A 24,682-nucleotide genomic window follows, 5' to 3' on the forward strand; every position below is an offset into this window, starting at 1 on the left:
AATAGAACCAATTATATTTTTATAAATTCCCCTTGACTAAATTATTTTTTAGGGAAGGAATGACATATGTATGGTTTAAGTGAGAGGGTGAGGGTTAAAGTGTAGAGACGAGCTTTGTTACAACAATAGAGAATAAAATTCATATGTTTTCACACACACACACAAAGTGTTGTTGTATAAAATAACACAATTGAAATATTGTCTTATAAATTTGTTTCCAATCATCAATTGGATGTGTCAACAAGAGGTAAGTTGTAGTTCCCATGTATTAATTATTTTATCCCCAAAATTTTTGATAGTAAAAAAAAAATAAGAGGGCAATTACAAAGTTTGACCAAGGTGAAATTCTCATGCCACAATAAATCAAGACAACAAGTAAAACAAGGGTGATAGTTGCATAGCAGCATAGTCCCTGTCTCTTTGTGCAGGGTCTACATTTTATCGTTACTTGATGCTTTGTTTCCAAGAGCCACACATCTGCACTCCTTACAATGAAAGATTTTTTCGCGCCTATGCACTCCACACAATGAACGTTAAATAATAAGATATGCAGTTTTCCTTAACTGCTAAAGGTATAGAAAATTGAAAATTTTAATTAAATGGAGGCAAGACAAACACTCAATAATGTTATATGTGAAGCAAGTGTATACCAAGGAATTTAAGTCACACAAAATTAATATGTCAATTTCACTCTGAGGTGCAAAGGAAGATTTCATTGTGTGGAGTACGAAGGTGTGGAGGGAGTTTTCATTATGCAAAGTGCGGAGCTGCGGAGGAAGCTTTAATTGTGGGGAATGTGTAGGAATCTTTAATCACACAAAATTAATATATCAATTTTACTTCAAGGTGAAAGGGAAGCTTTCATTGTATGAAGTGCGGAGGTGCAGAAGAAGATTTCATTGTGTAGAGTGTGGAGGTGCAAAGGAAGCTTTCATTGTCTGAAGTAAGGAGGTGCAGAGAAAGCTTTCATATGTGGAGTGCAGAGGACACTTTCGTTGTGCGGAGTGCAAAGGAAGCTTTCGTTGTACATAGTGCAGAGGAATCACAATGAAATCTTTCTCTGCACTTACACACTTCGCACAACAAAATTAACTCAATTTAAAACAAAAGATTAAAATATATAATATCTCTCAAAATTTTAAAAATTAAAAAATATAACTACAATTTTTTATAATAAAAATAATAAAAGTTGTTGTACATTATGTGTTTTCTTTGGATTTTTTATTTACTAGTGTGGGAACCTGTAGTGATGGATACTAATTGTGGTGCAGAGGGCTCAATGCCCAATACTAAAAAAATAATTATGGCTTTCCCTACACACTCACATATAGCTTCTCTTTATGTTATTCTAACTACACCTCTGCACTCCGCACAATGAAAGTTTTCTCCGCACCCCTGCATTCTACACAATGAAATCTTCCTTCAGACTTCTGCACTCCACACAAAGAAATTAACTCAATTAAAAACAAAAAATTTAAATACATAACATCTCTCGAACTTTAAAAACTTAATACATACAAAGTTTCAATGGTAAATATAATAAAATTTGTCGTACATCAGGTGTTTTCATTGGATTTTTTTTTACTAGTGTGGGAACCTTCAATGGTGGATATTGACTATGGTGCAAAGGGCTCGACAACCAATACGAAAAAAAATAATTATGATTTGCCTCGCACACTCGCATATAGCTTCTCTCTATGATATTCTAACTACTCATATATTGTGATCACAATGTTTGCATATCCTTATGCAGAGAAGTATCTTACCAAAGAACCGGTAGCTTACCAAACAACCGAAATTGACACTATGTATGAGGAGGAAGTGTTGTGTGAGAATGGGTGTGCGGGTCAAGGAACAAAAACTTTGTTCGGCAATGATTTGTACATTTGTATACATTTCTGCACACTACATATTAATAAATTGATTAGTGGCTTTGGCTTATTAAATTTTGGGGCATGAAAAGTTTGGGATACGTGTATATCGAGTGCAAAGAATGACATATCACCTAAAGCAAGAAAACCCGGCAAGATGATTATGTTGCCAAAATAAGTGACAAATGGTAATACAACACACTAGCCACATGAGACTTAGTTATTCATTTTCGGCACGAATTTGTAAGTCAATGAACTTTATGTCATTTAACAAAAAAGTTAGTGTTGGTGTTTATCCTATTAACACATGCCATTTTTATAGGGGCTAAACACAAGCATGTTATCCATATCATTTGTACACGTCAACAACTAAAACAACTCACCATATATTGGTAAAATCAAGGACTATCGAGAAAATTAAATGTTTTTCTTTCCATAACAAAACATTAGTGTTAATCATTGCAATCAAAACATTATATCACGAAACCTTTGTAATGGCAACAGGTGGGATACAAATTGTTGAAAGCATTTAGTACCAAATCATGTGAGAAAGGAAAAGTGTGCAGGGCAGCCATATATGGGAAAACTATGTCGAGACAGAAATGTTTGCAGAGATGTGAGAAGTTGCAGTAACGGATATTGACTATGGTACAAATGACTCTGCACTCAATATTAAAAATTTACTTAAGGCTTAGTCATACTATTAACATCTATTCAGCGAATCAACGTGCAATCAAGCCATTGTTCGAGTGCTTAATAGAATTTACTCTAACACATTGTGTAATTATTAATGGTTGTAAGAATATCAAGAATATTGTATCTATCAATATTATAAAATAGACTTTTCAGCATTTATTTGGGGAATAAATGCATAAGAAGCACATCGTTCGAGTGTTTAATAACATTTACTGCTTGTAAAAAAGTCAAGAAGGTGCACACGGCTCTGCAACTAGTATTTTTTATAGTAGATTGAAATGATGTGATGACCCCATCCACACACTTCTTTCACACATTGCCTCGTTTGTTGGCAGCGCTTTGGTGAAATGTTGTATAGATTCAATTAACTGATGCTCATGAATTAGCGGATATAGAAAATTTAATTAACTTTATTTTATGATTAATAGAAGCTTCGTTGCAAGTAAATGTAAGTTTGCTCGACATTTATTCGATGAATCAAGATCTAATCAGGACATCATTCAAGTGCTTAATAACATATTAAAATAATAATTAAGGATTAATCCTACAATTAACAAAAGCTTCCTTCCCAGTAAATGAAAGCATTTATTCAGTGAATCGACACACAATCAAGACATTGTTCCAATACTTAATAACATTTACGCTAATGCATTGTGTAATGATTAGTACTTGTTAACGTATCAAGAAGATCGTATCTATCGATATTATAAAATAGTATTTTCGACATTTATTGGGTGAATCCACGCAGAATCAGGGCATCTTCGAGTGCTTAATAATATTTATTGGTTGTAAACAAATCAAGAAGGTCTACATGGCTATGCAACTAGTATTCGTTCTAGCAAATTGGAAGTATGCGTGGAAGAGGGATATGTGTGGGAGAACCTTTGTTCCCTCATTTCTACACCTCTCCATATGTTATCCTTTCGCACATATCAACTTGTCGCAATGCAGATTGGTAGATATTACAAACTTAATTAAGGATTAATTCTATGATTAACAACTATCTTTTCTTTTTTAATGGAAAATAATATCAAAATCATAAGCGTTCATAGCATATTAATGGTAAAATCATCATATATTTAGAACTTATGCTAATAAAAGTCTATTGAATTTTTCTATTGGTTCTTGTTTGTTCATGCCACAGAGTTGTCGCATTGTTACGTTGTTTATAGTAAGAAGAAATTGTAATATGTTCCTCTCGTCTAAAGGTTGTCTAGGTCAGAATGAATGAGGGAACACAGGCCAATGAAATATGGACCCTTATGCAGAATACATAAGTGAAATGGAAGATGAAGCTGAGGTATTCTTGTTTCAGTGTTTTCAAAAGAAGCATGCCACAATATACATTATTGAGTAAACCCATAATCTTTATGACATCTAACGCCAAAGTTTAGTACATAGAAAGGAATAAATTAGCAAGTTCAATTGACATCTCTAAGAAACACATATCTTATAGATCTATTCTTTGTGGAAAGAGCATTTATAGTACCCTTTGGTCTTATTTTCTCAATTATCATCTTATTCTAAACAAGGACGATGAAGAAGTTAAGAGACATTTGTAATGCAATTCAAAAAAAGGTAATTGATTTTGATTGTAGTTTATTTAATACTCAAAGCCATTAAAGATAAGAAATTAGAAAATGGGGTGACAACAGCTCCAGTATTTGTTGGGGAAAATTAAATATGTATAGATGACACAATCTAATATTTTTATTTACTTAGTTTATCTACATATGAACAGAGGTTTTCGAAGCAATGTAATAATGATGATTGCTTTAGGAACATTGCCTTAGAAGCCATGTGGTTATATCTCTATCTACTACACCAGCTACTTAGACATAATCACATTGAATGTAATAAATCATGAACTGTAATTTGTCCATGACTACATTGTTATGATTGCATGTAATCTAGTCACTGTTTACTTATTTCGCTATCCGTAATTTATATTGAAATTTGCAGTGATTATAGAATTATAATAATTATGAATTAGTTGTGATTTTTCCATTGCAATTGTTTCGATAACTATTGAAATAAATGCAACTAACTGAGCACCTAGATTTACCATTCATATTCGGTATTGGAAATAGAAAATTGATAAAAACAATCAGTTATGTTATTGCAAATATTCATTATATTGAGGATATTTGCAAATCAATCAAAACCATTGTTAGAGTCTCTAGAGCTACTAATCATGCAATTCCTTTTTTTCTTATTTTAAAATTGTTTTCCAACCTCTGAGAAATAGGGAAATTAAATTAGGGAAATATTTTAAAGTTAGGGAAATATTTTTTGGTTTATAGAAAGATGGGAAAAACAATTTCAACACTAAGAGTATGACAATGACTAAATCAATGGTGATCTACATTGACGTGGGGTATATCTAACAAATTAAAAATAGGTATATAGATACATGTTACCTGTGGGAATTAAATGTTATTATGTCAGTAGGTATGATAAGATGTTATTTTCTTTTCGTCAGATGCCATGCCAAGAATTGCACAACAACCCTCTTCTGGACTACCAGTTTGGTAACAAGGTAAGGTGGAACGCTTCTATGCTCTAGTTCCATTTGATTACTGTTATTGTATTTGATTTTTTAGTTGGGTCATTTGACTATGTATTTCTATTTTTGTTTGGATTTTGAAGGTTTGGCCTGAGTAGACAGTTCCGGGAGACTGGCTTTATGGTTGTGTATATTCGTTCTAATTGGATTCTTAGGGTTTTGTAACTTTTCTTTTACATTCTGTGACTATTCATTTAGATAGATTCTTTTGGGACTACGTCCTGGCTCATTGCACTACAAGACTGGGAAGTTGTTGTTGTTCTCAGTTGGGTTAGTTTTTTGTTTAACATAAAAGGTGCTGTTAGTTTAGCACATCCATATCATTCTTGTGTTCCTGTCTTTTTTTTTTTCAGGTGAAATGCAAGATGCCACATCAGTGAGGCAAAGTAAGGTGTAGAGTTGGTGAATAAGGGGATTCAAGCCAGCGTCACCTGGAGAGAATTAGTCAGGGTGAGGCTATAGATCCCAAGCTATAAATAGAACTAATTTTCCAATCAAAAAAACTTCAGCAATCGACTTGGATATCTCAATATGCTTCTGGAATAGCTGTAAGAGATAGACATGATGATCAGAATATGATCATCTCATTCATACATGATCTCCAACGCAGCCACTGGCAGATGTAGGATAGATTAGCGAATATGTAAAGGGTTCAAGGGTGTCTATAGGAAAAACTATACCACTTTGAAGGCAGATTGACTTACATGGAGAAATGTGTACATTGTGTGTTTCAGCCTCCATAGTCACCTAGTTCAGGACCAAAGAATCTTGTTCGATAATTGCCCCTCATAGTTAATGGCTCTTGGTTGTGTATTGATCCTAAAAGTTTTTTTGTTTTATGTGCCTTTTCATTTTGGGGGAGTGAAGCAATTTTTCACAATTTGTAATGTTTTTTTGCTAGTTACCTACTAGCCAATAAATTTCGTAAGAGTGAGTTCGGTAAGATTTTGTCAAGTTGTTCTTGACAATGTAATATTTTTGCATAAATGAAAACTCGAGATTCACAAAAACTCATAATATTTTATATGTTGGAAAAAATTAATTCATATTATGAATTACATACATGCAACACAAACATGGAGCCACAATTCACCATAATTATATAATTGGAGGAACTTATTACTTTTGTGGCAGAAGAATCAAGGCATATGACTACGTGCAAAGATAAAGTAATTGCTATATTTGCTTTACCAATTGTAACATTAAGCCTTAAATAATTTTTAGCATTATTTAGTCCCCAATGCGAGAAATTGATTAAGTTTATGTGACATTTCATCAAAACCTTGTTGCGAAACAAGAAATTATGTGTATCAAATAACGCGAAAATAGGCGATTTGCAGCGTGTAGAAGACGCATACGAAGGGGGAATATGTGGTAAGGTGTGGATGTTGGGGAATAAAATTTCTTACCCGCATAATGCTCTTTCACACGTTGTTTCAATCTGATAACATTAAATGTTGTTAAGCACTTCAATGATGTATTAATTACGTGTTGATTTACCAAACAAATGTCGAAAAGACATATTTGCTAGAAGCAAAGTTTTTGTTAATCATACGACTAAGCCTTTATTACATTTTTGACATGTGGTGATCTGTGATGCAAGAGGTTAGTTGAATTTGTGTGACATTTTGCCAAAATGTCACTGCATAATGTTAAACTATGTGTCTCAGATAACATGAGAATTGACCTATTTGTAATATGCAGAAGGAGTGTACAAATTGAGAATGTGTGTGGAGTTACTGACGTAGTGCGATAAAGGTTCTCCTGCACATATGCCTCTTATGCAAATCCTTTATTATACACACTAAAAATTTAAAATCTTTCCATTCTACAGAGTTAAGTTACGAACCTAGTTTTAAAATGCCAATTTAAAATTAGTTTTAAAGTTATGAATTTAGTTAATCATAGTATTAAGCCTTAATTAATGTTTTAATATATGCTACTCCGCAACATGGGAAGCTGATTGAACTTATGTGACATTTCTCCAAAACATTGTCGCGGAACGGGAAAATATGTGTGTCAAATATCGTGAAAGTTGACGCTTTACAACATGTAGAAGAAGTGTGTAGAGGGAGACTTTGTGCGAAGGTGCGAATATGGGTGAATGAGGGCTCTCCTGCACATATCCCTCCTTTCCATATTGTTTCAATCTTATAAAATGAATACTAACTAAGGGGCTCTTTGCACCTTCTTGATATGTTTAGAACTAGTGAAAATTACACAATGTTTTAAAGTAAATTCTATTAAGCATTCGAATGATGTCTTGTTTACACGAGAATTAAGCCTTAACAAATTTTAAAATATGTGGTGATCTACACTGCAACATATTGGTTGAGCTTATGTGACATTTCGCCAAAATGTTGTTGTGGAATGTCAAAATATCTACGTCAAAATTGATCTTTTGCATTGTGCAAAGGGGGAATGTATGTGTAGTTGCATAAATGGGGGAACAAAGTTTCTCGTGCATGTACACCTCTTCTGCACAACCTTTACTCCACACACTAAAAATTTAAAAGCTATATTAAAATTAAAAAATTAAAAAAAAAAAGTGAGAATAGTTTTTAAATGCTAGTTTTTAGCATAACGTGAACTGGTAGAAAATTAAAGTACCCATGTAGCTTGTGGTTAAAACGTCAATGTGTTAAAGGGAAATGCATGTGGAGATGTGATATGCTTCGACATACTAAAAATTTCAATGATGTCCACCATATAGATTCAAGTGACAAAATTGGGTCGCAGAGATACTTAATCGTCTACTCTTACTCCACATCTGATATACACATAAACCAAATTTTTCATGTCCCAAACTTTAACAAGCCAAAATTGCTAATTAATTTATTAATGTGTAGTATTGTGTGGAAGGGAAGTGTGCGGAGGGAGAATGTATGCACAATTGTGGAACATTGCGAAATAAAGTTTGTGTACCTTACTTAGCACACTCATTCTCCCACACAACGATTCTTCCTCACATGGATTAAAAACATACTTCATTTAATATTGGATAATAAGGGTTCAATTCAAAAATTTGAAATCATTAGTGCAGTTAGTATTTAGGAAATGTGAATACCAAGATTCACTAACTCTATTTTGATAGTAAAACATGTTGTAAAGTGTAACTAGGTTCGGTCTTCATAATGACATGTAATTATGATCTTTGTAAATGATGAAAAGAAGAGAATAAAATTATTTTGTAACGCCTTGATTCATGGGTTTCAAGAGCAAGAGTTTTTATCTAGTTGGATCCCATTGAGAGCCTTAGGCTTTATCATTAGAGTCAAAGAGTCAATGTCATGTATGAAGATCCCTTCTTGGGCATGTGTCAATTTTATATGAGTCTATATAGCCCAACAATGACAAGAACAGAGTCCTCTCCTCATGTCAGCTTCAAGATAAGGTGAAAAACTCATGTTGATTTCTCATTATGGAGACACACCTATTCATAAGTTCATGTCGGCTTAATATGAGATAAAAACCACTATATATATCAATATCGGCCTATTCCATAGGACAGAGATTTTCGCATACATCTCTGAGTTTTTCGGATGGGAAGAATATAGAAGTATTCAGACATCTCTCTGTAGTTCGGATAAGGTGATAGACAGAAGTTCAAACATCTCCATGATTTCAGGTGGCCCGCCAGAGTGAACAGTTCGGATACTATTGCAGTCAAGGGAATATGGATCCCTCTGGAATTCAGGTATCAAAGCACAGTGATAAGTTCGGATCCCTATGGTGACTACAGTGATGCATACAGTTTGGTGTCATGATTTCGGAAAGAATATAGAAGCTACAGTTTCAAGAAGAAATCACAGTTTGGTGCCATAACAAAGACCATTTTTCAGTGCTATGAAGGAACTGCATATCACAGTGATTCTGTGGGATCTCAGTATAAGTTTTGGTGCTATCTTAAGAGGGAAATATATTAGTTTTATCTCAAGAGAAATGGCTCAGTGCCATCATAGATGTAAGGTCCAGATAATATGACAGCAAGGAGGTCTCACTATAAAGGATATCTCAATATGAAGACAGTAAGAAGATCTCGATGGTGATGCCAAGAAGGTCGAAATCGAAGAAGAGTCAAGAAGAAGGTTGATTGTCTAGAGAACATGTGTCTTGGTCTTGGAGTGGAAAATAGGTCAAGGGTCTTGGTCTTGGTATTCGTCAATTGGAATCTCTATAAGAAGAATTTGTGCAGGTTTTCCTCTCAAAGAGTGAGAGGTTTTGGCCCTGACTCATAGCCTACATTATGTGTCTCTTGTCTATTTATGTTCATGAATTGGTTATTGTTTGATGAAGAAGAACACTAATAATCTAAGAAGAAGAAGATCTTAATCTAAAGAAATAAAAAGCATTCACAAGCAGTCACTAATGGAAGAGAAATCACCTAATGCTAATTCCCTAGATTTCTCAACATGGTATCGAAGCTAAGATTTCAAGGTCAAGGAAGGGCATCTAATCAAAGAGATATTGAAGGATCGAGTTTCAAGGAACACATCAAAGCAAAGTGAAGGACATACATTAAAGAATCAAACCGTAGACCAAAGGAGGAATTCTACTTCAAAAGAAGTCTTGGGATAATCTAATAATCAAGGCCAAAGCCTTATTTCTACTAAAGGCAAATAGATATACAAATCAAGGCAACTAGAAATCTACACCAGCATGAGTGTTGGATCCTATAGTCTTTAGCAAAAAGACCACAAAGGACCTCATCAATATGAAGAGATATTTGAGATTTTTTATTCGGATTGTCCACAATCTCTATTATTCAGTCTACCAAGAGATGAATAGATGCAGTCTTTCTATAGACTCGAAACACAAACTGAAAAATGGAGACTGTGGACAATCTGAATAAAAAATCTCAAAATTCTCACCATATAAATCTACAAACTCTCATGAAGATATCTACAAAGAAGAATTTCTAGTACTGAGATCACATCATCTTGGAGACCCTAGAAGAATTTTTTATTTGCATTCATTCACCACCGAGAAGTCGAAGTATCTTGAAGACAAAGAAGGCTAGAAGGCATTATCATCATCTTCAAAAGCTTTAATTCAAGCTCCCCATCATTGTAGCAAGGATACCATCCTTATCCTTGAAGAATATCATCCAAGGAACCATCAAAACATCCTCATTAATCACCATCAACAAAGGAAGCTAGATATAAAGGCACTGACATCATAAAAGGAGCAATCTCCTTTACTGAAGAAGGGTTTTTCATTTGGAAAAAGGTCATCCAAAAGTAGAACTAATACATCTTCTTCAACCACCATCAAAGTGATCAAGTTGAATATTTCATCTTCACTTGTCAAGTAAGTATCTTTCATTCTATAATCAAATTTAGTAAAATGAATTCGTTTTGCAAGGGGATATATAAGTTGGTTGGGTCATAGAAATTCCTTGTGTGGAAAAGGAGAATAGACATAGTCCTCAAAGAAACTAAATTCATTGAACATATCAATGAAAAGGTCTCCTCTGAATACATGGAAAGGGATTCTTATGAAAGGTCCCCTCATATAGCAATATTGGAGACATCAAAGAGATATATATGATAAAATGGTAGAACTATTCTCTGAAGATGCGATAAAGAAATGCCATATCACTTAGACCTGATCTACGCAAAATTGAAGGTATCAAAGGATGAAGGGATATATTCATAAGATCTCAACTGCAAGATCTGGGAGAAATGATAAGGAGATAATCAAGATTGTTCTAAATGCACTAACGGATGAACAAGGTAACAAATTTCTACAAGGATAAGAAGGTTATCCCATTCAACAACTTGTGGTTTCTATGCAATATAGAAGAAGACAGGTTGAGGGAAAAAATATTCAGACATTTGCCGAAAGGAAAGAAGAACATATCTAAGAATCAATTTTATACATGAAAGATTGTCCTAAGCTTAAGAAGGGAAATAACAAAGAATATAGAGAAGAAGTACCGAAGAAGTGGAGGAAGTTGAAAGAAGGAAGTCCAAGGAAGAGGAAAATCATTAGAAGTAAGAGCTCGTGACATCACCATAAGAAACATGAAGGATGTCTGATAGTCGACTTTGAAGGATATAGCTCTTGGTGACCTCATTGAAATATCAAAGGAAGAAGTCATCAAGGACATGTCTCATCATACATCAGTCAAAAGGGAAAAATTTGTTGGATAAGCATATGTAAGATCCTCAAGATTCTTTGATGGAATCATCATCGGAGGGTTCACCAATCTAGAGAGGAAGAAAATGTTTCACCAGGAAATCCAACTTGTGGAATTCATGGGATGATGGTATGGTGACATAAGAGATGAAACAAATCAAGGGGTTGAAGATATTTTCAATCAAGGAAGCTGTTGAAAGAAGCCTATATGACCTAGAGATAAATGAGGTATTTGTGCTTATATTCGATTTTATAAAAGGCATGTTGTATGGTTTTAGGTAACTTGGATCACTGCTCTATCTTGAGAAGCATGATCAAAGGAAAGGAATCCCCTCCTATTAAAGATTATCGGAAGGCATCGGTCACACTAGATGAAATCAACATTATATGTCCTCATATGAAGTATGAGGTGGTTGACTACAATTGGGGAACTCTAATTAGAAGCTCCTGGGAATGGAATAAAATTTGTGAAGAAAGGAAGGAAGAGATCATGAGATATGCAATCATGGTAAAGGCAATCAACATCCGGAAGACCAAGAATATTTGAATAGGAAATCTCCCAGAAAGATATGAAGACTCTATGGAAGTCTAGAAAATATGGAGACCCTTGGCAATGGATATATTTGGGAGATATGTCAACATGTATGTAGGACGTTGATGCAAATTGCAAGTTGTCATGATGAAAGACAATCACAAAGGTAATTTTTATTTAAGTGTTCATTTCTTATTTTTGAACAAATATCTGGATGGGCTTATGCAGGACTGCCAAAGGGAAGAACTGTGGATGACTTCCAAGAGGACCATGTAGAAGGATGTAAGATCCTTCTGAAGAGAATGGTATGAAGAAGGAAACATGACATGAAACAAGGCTAGATGTAGACTGATGGATCACTTTTTTATGAAAAGAGTGATGACATGACTGACTCATGGATGAAAGTGATGGATGGTTGGTGCCCTATGAAGAAGACCCAAAATATGAAGACTCCTTGACAAAATAAATTCATGACATTGAAGGAAGGAGCTCTTCAAGTAGCTAGTTGAGGAGTTTTTGTAGGTCTCTAATTAAGAGGGAGCCTGAAAACAAGTTTCTTACTTGGAAGAAATTCCTAAGCCAAGAGGGAGCTTAGGTACATTCATTCTGTAGGAAAGAGTACATTCTGTTATTGGAATTGATATGTCATGCCTAATTGAGAGGGATAGATAGACACATCATTCTGATCTTCACCTGGGAAGACAGAATGGAGGATTGGGTAATCATCTGGCATCTGATACTCTTTGGGGATGAGATAAGGCATCCAAGATAAGAGTATTCATGGACCGATGTTCTTTGAGGACTGGCTATCCAAGATAAGAATAGTCCAAAGAAGGTCATACTATGTGAACACCCGGGTGGAGTATGTACCTTGAGAGACAATGATTATGGTGTCTATGAATCATTGGTCTCGTCAGCATTATGCTTTGATCATGTGGATAGAGTTGTTAGTCAAGGCCTTGCTATGTGAAAATTCTAGTTGATATGATGCTAGACAAATGGGTTACCAATATAATTCTTCTTATGAGAAATTCTTCAAATTGAGAATGACAAAGTACCATTATGAATACCTCCCTAGTTAAGAGGGAGTGTTGTAAAGTGTAACTAGGTTCGGTCTTCATAATGACATGTAATTATGATCTTTGTAAATGATGAAAAGAAGAGAATAAAATTATTTTTGTAACGCCTTGCTTCCTTGGGTTTCATGAGAAAGGGTTTTTATCTAGTTGGCTCCCATTGAGAGCCTGAGGATTTATCATTAGAGTCAAAGAGTCAATGCCATGTATGAAGATCCCTTCTTGGGCATGTGTCAATTGTATATGAGTCTATATAGCCCTCCAATGACAAGTACAAAGTCCTCTCCTCATATCGCCTTCAAGATAAGGTGACAAACTCATGTTGGCTTCTCATTATGGAGACACACCTATTCATAAGTTCATGTCAGCTTAATATGAAGGACAAACCACTATATATATCAACCTCGTCCTATTCCATAGGACAGTTATTTTTGCATACATCTTTGAGTTTTTCGGATGGGCAGAACAAAGAAGTATTTTAACGTCTCTCTGTAGTTCGGATAAGGTGACAAATAGAATTTCGAACATCTCCATGACTTCGGGTGGACAGCCAAAGTGAACAATTCAGATACTATTGCAGTCAAGGGAATATGGATCCCTCTAGAATTCGGGTATCAAAACACGGTGATAAGTTTGGATCCTTGTGGTGACTACAGTGATGCATATATTTTAGTGTCATGATTTTGGAAAGAATATAGAAGCTACAATTTCAAGAATAAAACTTAGTTTGGTGTCATAACAAAGAACTTTATTCAGTGCTATGAAGGAACTACACATCTTAGTGATTCTATGGGATCTTAGTATAAGTTTCTGTGTTAACTTAAGAGGAAAGATATCAGTTTTATCTCAAGAGAAATGGCTTTGTGCCATCATAGAAGTAACGTCTAGATAATATGACAGCAAGGAGATCTCACTATAAAGGAGATCTCGATATGAAGATAGTAAGAAGATCTCGGTGTTGATGCCAAGAAGTTCAAAATCGAAGAAGAGTCAAGAAGAAGGTTGATTGTCCAAAGAACATGTGTCTTGGTCTTGGAGTCGCAAATAGGTCAAGGGTCTTGGTCTTGGTATTTGTCAATTTGAATCTCTATAAGAAGAATTTGTGTGGGTTTTCCTCTCAAAGAGTGACAGGTTTTGGCCCTAGATCATAGCCTACATTCTGTGTCTCTTGTCTATTTATGTTCATGCATTGGTCACTATTCGATGAAGAAGAACAATAATAATCTAAGAAGAAGAATATCCTAATCTAAAGAAATAAAAATCATTCACAAGTAGTCACTAATCAAAGAGAAAGCACCTAATGCTAATGCCCTAGATTTCTCAACCAAACACTAGCTAGTAACGAAAAAAGCTGACAGAGTAAATGTTGTTAAGCACTCCAACAATGTCCTAATTATGCATTAATTTGTCAAATAAATGTTGAAAAGACTTACATTTATTGGCAGGGGAGCCTTTAACTAATCATAGGATTAAGCTTTGTGTTTTTTTATTTGTAACAAAGCATTGTTTGATGTTTTCATATAAATTGTTTGATATATGTGTCCCAAATCGAACATCAGGTTTGAATTAACATGGAAAACAACACTTCTCTAAACAAGCAGTAACCCATTGTAATAAAATCAATGTTTAAATGTCATAGTATCGTTACATAAATCTAAATAAATCATCATTAGGATATTAATAAAATACTATGTTGATATGGTTTAAGAAATTTAACCTATCGAAACGGTCTTTTCTTATTACAAATTAGGAAAATCAGTACTAACCAGATTGATGATGGCCAATGGTAAATGAATACCATTATAATCGAGAGTAGTCAAATGTCCTTTCAAAACTTTTATGTCAATTCATGATTTAGATGACTTATGGACTCTCACACAATATATATAGGCCTGTTGGCTCTAAACTCGTTTCTAAAATCTCTGGGAAAGTGGTTTGCTTCAGTTGTTTTAAAACTAATGAGCATTATCAAGGTTCGATTTATCATATGTGTATTGTTTTTTGAATTTTTTGAATCTTGTTATAGGCCCATTAGCACTGAACTCGTTTCTAAAATCTCTAGGCAAGCAGTTTGCTTCGTTTGTTCTAAAATTGACAAGTTTTATCAAGATTTTCTTTAGCATGTGTCTATTGTTTTTTGAATTCTCTAAGTCTTGTTAATATTATCGTTTCCAAAAATATTTTTCTAGTCAACTGCCTTTTGAAATTGTTTTTTTAAGACAAATTTTCTTTAAATGGAAACTTTGTCGGGATTTTTAAAGAGGATTTCGATATTCTTGGCACTATTAATTTGGAATTATACTAGAATCCATCATAGTAGTTCCAGACACTTGGTAAGTTGAACGGGGAAAGGGTGGGGGAGAGAGAGAAGAGCCCTCTATCCCTCAGAATATCGTGGTTTAGCTATTACAATTGCAATACTAACAATGAGACAGAAGGTCGAACAAAGCAAAGGCAGAAGCATGTAGGAAGAGTTATACACAATTAGGCAAGATATATTGATGCTCAACCAAGATATCTTAATTCTTAGACAAGATATCTTGATGTTGATGAATAGCATAATAAAACTTCAACGTAGATTTGGGCAGTTGGAAGATGAATTGGACGCCATAAGAACACAATTAGAAGAGCTCTTTCAAAACATGAAAGGAGAAAACACACCTCCATTCCCGCATTACTATCAGGATGATCATCAACCTCTAGGAACCATCGTTGATTAATAAAGAAATCATTACCAATTTTTTCTACTTGCTTAACCAATTTTGAAATTTAGTATATGCTAAAGGTTATTTATTGCAATTTTTTGGAGGCAATAAAACAAATATTTTTTCGAAACATATAGTAGAATAGTCCAATAACCTTGCATCACCTATACTTTGATCATGTTCATGGGACATAAATTTTGTAAATTATGCCAAATTGGATCATCAAACTAATGTAAATGTTATGTGTGAAAGTATTTGCTTTTGTTTTCTAATCAAATTGTACAATTGCAAATAGATGGATCATGTTCCCTCCTTTACAAAAAGTTACATGCTAGCAATTGCAAACAAACGGATGTCGTTCCTTCCTTTAAAAAAAGTTACATGCTAGCATTGAATTGACTTATTGCTTTGTTAAAGAAGTCATGTGCGATGGAAAATTCTATGCAAACATAAACCATCTGTGAAGGAAATTTGTTTTCTAATATTGTTTTACTAATCATATCATTTGCAAATTTGATAAATCAATAAAACAATGCAAGAAATCCCATTGCCAAGAAAACACACAACAACATAGGACAATGACCTAGCTACACATTATATATTATGAATGTTAAAGAATATATAATGTAAGTTAGTAGTGTACTACAAAACATGGAACTTAAACAAACAAATTCATTGAAATACATCTTTATACAATGTTAATAGCTACATATCAGGTAACCATAGGATGGAATTATATTTCAATCATCAAAAAAACTGAAAAAGGTCTCCAGCAAAGGTCAAAATCTTCAACCATAAATTAGAAGGTGGAGTTGAGATTGGAATTGCGGAGGTGCAAAGGTGTAAAAGTGGAAACACCCCCCCACCTCTCATGACTAGTCAATGGTAAATCAATCTTACTAGTTATTAGTAACAGGGATATCTGCACCTTCCATACAACACTTCTTGATTTTGACTCGACAATAATATAGGTTCATGAAGTTGACCATGTTATACCATCTCTAGAATATTTTCATTAGATTTCTTGATAATGCAAATAAAGAGAACCATCATTTTATAGGAAAAATAATGTTTTGATGGTGTATTGTAAATGTGCCATGGATCTTGAAACTAGACAACAAATCAATAACAGTCGATTTATCAACACAACATTGTTGATAGGAAACTTTTGTAGATTAGGTAACACTTTTTCTAGTTTCGTGCCTCCAATATGTTGTAGTCTTTTCGTTTTCGTGTATCATATAGTTTAATTGCTGGAAATAAACAAAGCAACAATTCTCCCTGCAAATGGTACAATAAAACAAAGTTTCATCCATAGTTATAGAAGTTGTAATTGGAATACTACATTTCACATATATAGTGTCAAAGCGATTTGTATATGCATTAGTTGTTGTCAGTAGTCCTTGCAATTGCTGCAAATTTGATATAGAAATTGAGTTAGCAACCTAACATCAAAGTATGTCAGTCTCTCTCTCTCTCTATATATGTGTGTGTGTGTGTGTGTGTGTGTGTGTGTCTATAAGAGTTTAATGTGCATACTCCACATGCCAAAGAAGCTATTTTTCTCAGACTTTCCAATTTCCAATTTCTTCTATGATTTCAATGAACATATGAATGTATGATTATGAAGTCCAAAAAACTTTGCCTTGTTTTTATCTATATTTTTTAGCAAGATGAGAAGAAAAATGTTTTCTTGCAATTGTCTTTGTATTGAAATATATATTGGAAGAATTTTGTGGTGTACTTGAAGTTATTGTTGAAGAATCTAGGGCACATGTAGATAATGAGATTCTTCTTGGCTTGATAACTATTTGTAAGGCATTTTTTAATTTTCTTATTAGCACAATCTTCTCTTTGACATTATTAGAGTGTGTGTTTCTTATTTCATCAAATAGCTACCAAAATAAAGAGACAAGAACATAAGATGTTGGCATTATGCCAGGGCCAAAACCTCTCCCTCTTGGAGAGGAAAACCTACACATAATTCTTCTTATAGAGATTCAAATTGATGAACACCAAGACCATGACCCTTGACTTACTAGGCCACTCCAAGAACAAGACATCAATCCTCTTCTAACTGCTGAGATCATCACTGTTGTACCATGACTGCTTCTTTAGCTAGATCATTGTTGCACCATGACTCCAGCTTCTTCATCATTGTCTTGAATTTGTCTTCATTAGGAATGAGATCATGACTATGATATGACAGCGCCTTGATGAGATCCTTCACATCATACTTGAGCCAAGACTATGACTGCGTTAGATATGCTGAGACAAAGGTCTTCAAGACTTCAGGAAGGCCGATATTTCATCTGAGATACTCATCCAAAAACCACAGATATCCTCCTCCATACGAAATATTGAATTGTTTCCTTTATCTTGTACCATTGTACCTTGTCCGAGATTCTTCCTGCACCCATCCGAGATAATAGAGACTTGTCCGAGTTTTTTTGTCCTTGTTGTGTCATCTGAAGTTGTAGAGGCTTGTGAACAAACCTCCGAAAATGTCATCTGAAACTGTGCTTCTGCAATTCCTGTACCCATCCGAAATTCAGAGAGAAAACTGAGTTTCTGTCTTGCACTTTTGCACTGACCCTAACTAAATATATATAGTGGTTATGTTTCCATATTAAACCGACTTGACAAAATGAATCGTTGTGTCTCTTATATGAGTCTGACATGACATATATATATATATATATATATATATATATATATGAAGGCCGACTTGACTGTTCTCTTCATTGTTTTGTAGGCAGACTTATTCAAGAGGATTGCGCTTGTCTTGGAGGGTTTTTTTGGACACTAGGTTGACTCATATACATTACATATATTCTCAAGAAGATCTCTTTACACATGTCTTTGACTCTTTGACTTTCCTAGGCCTATGGAATGAGAAAGAAACTCATTCTTATAATTTACAAAAATAATATTTCTTTTTCTTGACATGCACAAAGATCAAAATTACATTTGTAAATATCGAACCTAGTTACACTTTCTTCAACACTCCCTCTTAACTGGGGAGGTATTTATAATGGTACTTGGTCATTCTCAATCTGAATAATTTCTCATAAGAAGAATCGGATTGGTAACCCATCTGTATAGCATCATAGTAACCAACATTTTTTTCACAACAATGCCTTTACTGACAACTCAATCTCTCATCAGATCAGAGCACAATGTTGGCGAGACCAATGACTATAGACCCCTTCATCATTGTCTCTCAAGGTACACACCCACCTGGGTGTTCATTGAGTATGACCTTCTAGGACTATTCTTCTCTTGGGTTCCCAACCCTTAGAGAATATATGTCCTCTTGCCTACTCTTATCTTGGATGCCCTACACATCTTCAAAGAGCATAGGATGCCATATGATTACCCAATCCTCCATTATTTCTTCCAAAGTGAAGATAAGAATGGTGTGTCTATCATGCATCTACATTTCCATTCATGGCCTTCACCTAGACTTATGATTGTTAGTCCTGGTCTAGTGCATGACACATGAGATCGAAAAACACAAGTGTAACCCCTTTTTAATTATGGGTGATCTAATCCAATCTCCCTCTTAATCAAGGACCTGTCGGAGCTCCCTCTTAGCTAGGGGCTCTTCTATACATTAGCAACTTCTTCTTCATGGGTCCTTCAGCTGCTTGATCAAATTCTCTCCTTGATGTCATGAAAGTTAGTTGATTTTATTTCTTGTAGGGAAACAATCATCAATAACTTTCCTCCTTAATTTTTCATGTCATTCCTTTCTTCATGGAAAGTGGCCTTCTTCATATGTGGAACCTTCGTCATATGACTAATTCTTTCTCATCATGTTTCTTCCATTCATCACATGAATGCTAGTTGTACTTGTAAGTAGCCCTGCATGAACTTATCCAGATATTATTCAAGAAATCATATATATCATTAAATCAAATCGTTACTAGGTGTCTCTTCATCATGACATATTTATGTAGGTATCAACATCCTGCATTCATGTTGACAGATCTCCCAAAGATATCCATTGTCAATGGTCTACATCTTTTCCATCAAGGTCTTCATATTTTTCTGGGAGATTTTCTAGTCAAATCTTCTTGATCTTTTGGATGTTGATTGCCTTCATCATGGCTGCATATCCCACGATCTCTTCCTTCTCCACACATTCCATTCCCAGGTGCTTTTAATCAGATTTTCTTAGTTGTGATCAACCACCTCATACTTCATATGAGGACATATTATGTTGATTTCATCTAGTGTGTCTTATTCCTTCTTGCATCCTTTCAGAGGAGGAGATACTTTTTCTCTTGATCATGATTCTCAAGATAAAAGTAATGATCCATGTTACCTACAACCATGTGACATGACATTATAATATTAAACACAAACATACATACCTTATTTTACCTTTAGGTCATCTAGGCTTCTTCCAGCGTCTTCCTTGATTGAAGAGATCTTCAATCCCTTAATCAGCTTCATGTCATCACATTATCATCTCATGGATTCCATAAGTTGGAATTATTGTTGAAACACTTGCTTCCTCTATAGACTAGTAAACCCTACGATGAGGATTCCATCAGAGAATATTGAGGATCTTGTGTATCCCCAACTGGAAGATGTTTCCTTTTTGACTTGATGTATGATGAGACTTGTCCTCGATGACTTCTTCCTTTCCTTCAATGTCCAATGACATTCCCAAGAGTTATGTCCTTCATGTTTGGTTGCCATGGATTTTGTTCTTCGTGATTCCCATGGTGATGCCATGATGCCATGATGTATCTTAATATCATGGCCATATCTAAAGATTTAGGAGCTTACGGTAGGACCCCTTTTGTGAGGGAGGTCATATTAATCATAGTTGAGATTTGTTGCTCCCTCTTTCTTTGTCCCTCTTCCTTCATCTTTCCGGCAATACGAGCTTTTATCCATATTATTTCCATATCATTGAATCTTATACTATTCTGTCTTGTTTGAGGACCAAACTTTCCTTTTCCCTTTTTTTTCCACAAATGTCTGAGTTTTTTTTTTTTGCCTTCAACATATTTACCCTCAAATTGTATTTCTCTATCTAGCATAGAGACCACAAATTGTTGAATGATGTATCATTCTTCTTATCATCTTTCCTAGATCTCCCAATTGAGATCTCATGAAAATATTCCTTCATTCTTTCATACATTTACTTTTATGTAGGTCTAAGTGATGTGACTTCTCTTTTCTATGAGGATTATGACAATCCTCCTTATTCTATGCAAGGACCTTTTTCATGAGGACAATGACTATCATCTAGTGTTTATATTTCCTTCCAAAACAAAGTCATTAAACCAAAAATTGATTAAACACGAAAGATACTTACTTTGCATGTGAAGAGGATATCTTCACCTTGATGCTTCTTTTGCTTGAGCTGCCCATCACTAGTATCATTTTTTCAAGACTTCCTTGGAGACCTTCTAGTACCATGACATTTGTGATATTAACATCATCAAAATTGCTTCGTGATCTTGAGATCATCTTGACTCCCAATTCATCTTTAAGTTACTTTTGACTTCTACATTTGAACACATCGTTGACATGCTAGTGATATTGTTAGTCCACAAGTGGACTTTATCACACTTAGTATTCCTCGGAGCACATCAGCAAGCACCTACATCGAGCATTATCCAAACTATGATAGTGATATAGAGAGACTTATGTTTTGATCTGAGCACCATGCTGTTGAGATCATGTTCATAGACAAAATTTGAGACTGTGACAAGTATATTGATATGGCATTGTACCGAGATAATGATGTCTATGCGCATTGTACATACGAGTTGTGTAGAGAGGCACTATATTGAGAGCCCAAACTTGTCACTGAATAACATAGATAACTAAATTGTGGGTAGCACTGTATAGAGAGATTGTCTTATCACCGAAACTACCTTGTTGCAGTAACTAGATTGAGATAGTGATATTATATAGATAGATAGATATATAGACATATATATATATATATATATATATACCTAAGACTATAATTTATGCCGAGACTATATTTTATTACATAGAGAAGGTTCAATGATCAAGAAGTGAGGATCCAAGGAATGACACTGATATAATCTAGCGAACTGAACATGAGTTGATAACTAAAGTTGAGTGCATGACTATAATTATCGAAATTGATACTTCATATACTATTGTAGACCTACTTGTTGTAGACATGCCCCTTCAATCTTGGCAAAACCCCTTCAACTTGCTTTGATGCCCTTGAAGATTGATTCTTATATGTCTCTTTTCTGCCCTTCCTTAGACTACAACCATAGCTCTGATTCTATGTTGAATAAAATAGGGCACATGTAATTAATGAGATTCTTCTTGACTTGATAACTATTTGTGAGGCATTTTTTAATTTTCTTATTAGCACAATATTCTCTTTGACATTATTAGAGTGTGTGTTTCTTATTTCATCAAATAAAGACCAAAATAAAGAGACAAGAACACAATATGTTGGCATCCTACTAGGGCCAAAACCTCTCCCTCAACCTGCACATAATTCTTTTTATAGAGATTCCAATTGATGAACACCAAGACCATGACCCTTGACTTAATAGGCCACTCCAAGACCAAGACATCAATCCTCTTCTAACTGTTGAGATCATCATCATCATTGTTGTACCATGACTGCTTCTTCAGCTAGATCATTGTTGCACCATGATTTCACCTTCTTCATCATTGTCTTGAATTTGTCTTAATTAGGAACAAGATCATGACTATGATATGAAAACACCTTGATGAGGTCCTTCACATCATACTTGAGCCAAGACTATGACTATGTTCAATGTGCTGCGAAAGAGGTCTTCAAGACTTCAGTAAGGTCAAGATTTCATCTAAGATACTCATCCAAAAACCACAGATATCCTCCTCCATATGAAATACTGAATTTTTGCCTTTATCTTGTACCATTGTACCTTGTCTGAGATTCTTTCTGCACCCATCCAAGATAACGGAGACTTGTCCAAGTCTTTTTTTCCTTGTTATGCCATCCAAAGTTGCAGGGGCTTGTGAAAAAACCTCTGAAAATGTCATATGAAACTATGCTTCTACAATTCATGTACCCATCAGAAATTCAGAGAGAAGTATGAGTTTATGTCCTGCACTTTTGCACTGACCCTAACTAGGTATATATAGTGGTTATGTTTCCATATTAAGCCGACTTGACCAAGTGAATCGTTGTGTCTCTTATATGAGCCTAACATTACTTATATATATATATATATATATATATATATATATATATATATATATATATATATATATATATATATATATATATATATATATATATATATATATATATATATATATATATATATATATATATATGTTTTGAGGTCGACTTGATTGTTCTCTTCATCATTTTACAGGCAGACTTCTTCAAGATGATTGTGCTTGTGTTAGAGGTTTGTTTTGGACACTATGTTGACTCATATACATTACATATATACTCAAGAAGAGCTCTTTACACATGTCTTTGACTCTTTGACTTTCCTAGACCTATGGAATGAGCAAGAAACTCATTCTTATAATTTACAAAAATAATATTTATTTTCCTTAACATGCACAAAGATCAAAATTACATATGTAAATACCGAACCTAGTTACACTTTCTTCAACAATTATCGTATATGCAGTATTTGTAAAACAATACATGTAAATTGTATAAGAGACGGACAATAACTTGCTATCATTAAAACATTCAAATAAATCTAAGCTTAATATTGCTCTATCGTGATTGGTATTCCCGTCTTTGATTTCTATTACATATTGCATCCCTATTTGTGTTGTTGAAATTGTAGTGGCACTGATTGTGTCAACTGGAAATGGATCTCGACTATGGGACAAACTTGCAATCATCATATTTGGGAAAAATTGATAGTCTCTGAGAATAGGACAAATGTTTTCTACAATGTTATAGCTATTTAGTGAAAGAGTTTTCTCACAATCGCCACTATCATATTTGTGCTTTGGAATTATATCGAAATTTCTAATGGAAACAAAAACATCTGCAATAAGTTTTTCCTCGTGTTATTCGATAAACAGTGTTGGCACAAGTAATGTTATTGTCATTTCTGCCTTCTTATCTACCAAATCTGCTTGGAGTATTAGTCTCGTCATATTTTCTTTGTCCAAAAAAATTTGATATCTAATTAACACAATGCCATTGAAAATGTTTCATCTTATGTTGTTAATGATATCTTTGATTAATACTGGCATAGTCTCAATATTTTTTTGCCTATTCATGAGCATTGAATGAAATTAGTTCAAGAAAAAAAAAGAAAAATTATGATATACACTTAGCTAAACTTGGACATAACTACCTTTTTTTCTTTGTTTCTTGCCTATTTTCTGCTCGTTTCATTGTGTCTCCTACAATATTTGCGCCTGTAATTGTGCTCATTTCCATCTCTACTTCTTTGTCCATGTCTCTCTTCACATCATTGATAATAGCTTTGTTTGAGACTGGTTCAGAATCTGATATTTTTTGCATGTTCACAAATATTGCACTAAAATCATTGTTTAAAAGGACATTATAATTGATATTGAGTAAGAATTGGGTTATGAAGACAGAACAAGATATCGCAAAGTCATTGTTAATGTATATTATGATATCAAGTTCATAGTTACATATATTAAATTGAAAAATGCACAAATGTTTTATAGAAATATTCAAAGTACCTTTTTTATTGTAGTTGTTCTCCTGGTTCCAAATCTCTACATGTTATATGTTTCTTGAAAATTTGAATAGCGTTGTTTTTTATTTAGAGTATATAAAAATATAGTAAAAAAATAGAGATTTGTATAGTGTAATAATAAAATAACGATAAATAGAACATGCATTCACCTCTTAGCAAAGTTATCAATGTCTTTAACTCTATATGTTCTATTTGTATTCGTCTTCTCTACTCTGGAGATCTAAATTAGATCAAATATATATAAATAATTTTAAAAAAAAAGTTCTAAAGTCATAATACGAAAAAAATTCAAACCAAACTGCAAAACAACAGTAATGTACATTGTATAAACATGTTTTCACACTCACCTATTTTCCACTAATTGAGTTGCAAACCTCATTTCTA

The sequence above is a fragment of the Pinus tabuliformis genome, chromosome 2_2 (assembly GCF_031772625.1).
Source record: "Pinus tabuliformis cultivar Carrire ecotype Pingquan chromosome 2_2, CPIR1, whole genome shotgun sequence".
Classification (NCBI taxonomy): domain Eukaryota; kingdom Viridiplantae; phylum Streptophyta; class Pinopsida; order Pinales; family Pinaceae; genus Pinus; species Pinus tabuliformis.